Source organism: Chiloscyllium plagiosum, chromosome 19 (assembly GCF_004010195.1).
Source record: "Chiloscyllium plagiosum isolate BGI_BamShark_2017 chromosome 19, ASM401019v2, whole genome shotgun sequence".
NCBI lineage: Eukaryota > Metazoa > Chordata > Chondrichthyes > Orectolobiformes > Hemiscylliidae > Chiloscyllium > Chiloscyllium plagiosum.
In genome coordinates, this window is record NC_057728.1 from 16,788,369 (window position 1) to 16,789,311 (window position 943).

Below are 943 nucleotides of genomic sequence, written 5' to 3' on the forward strand. Positions count from 1 at the left end.
ACCGCCTTCTTGACCTGCGATCTTCTTCCCGACCTCTCCGCCCCCAAGCCCTCTCTGGCCTTTCACCCTCACCTTAACCTCCTTGCATCTATCGCATTCCCAACGCCCCTCCCCCAAGTCCCTCCTCCCTACCTTTTAACTTAGCCTGCTTGGCACACCCTCCTCATTCCTGTAGAAGGGCCTATGCCTGAAACGTCGATTCTCCTGCTCCTTGGATGTTGCCTGACCTGCTGCGCTTTTCCAGCAACACATTTTTCAGTTCTCACTCCTATTTTCCAAGTTTCGAAATTCCCATCTTGTCAATTGCTGTACTACTCACTTTCTGTCACCAGAGGGAGCTGCAGTAAGGCTTTTGCAAACAAATCTTCACGACATTGCAGTTTATTATCAAGGTTATGTTAACTTTATTATGTGAACCATCTTCAACTTGTTCAGTCTGTTGGGGTGTCGCTGCACATTATTTTGGTGATAGGCTTCGTGAAATTTTAATGACCTTGCACATCTCCCAGGGCATTATTCAGGGACAGTCAACAGTTTGCAGCACCACAGTGTGGCTGTTGGGTGAGCATCCTGATGAAGGGCTTTTGCCCGAAATGTCGATTCTTCTGCTCCTCAGATGCTGCCTGACCTACTGTGCTTTTCCAGCATCACACTCCCAACCTTAATTTGCCTGTCTGCCTTCCACAGCCTGGCCCACTCCCAAATGATATCAGAGAAGCAGGCAACATGTGATATTTGCTGTATGCTTCCGGCCTTCTGTGACTGATGGGGTCTGCAATGCATCGTGAATGATGTTAATATAATTATTTAAATGTTAGTTTCTTCTGACTTTATGAGCTGTGTCCCTTTTGCTGGGGTTGTGTTGTTGGGGGGAAGTGTAATTCTGTTTCAGCTCTATCTCTTTAATTTCAGAAAGAAAATCCATGTGCAGTTTGGTGTTAGC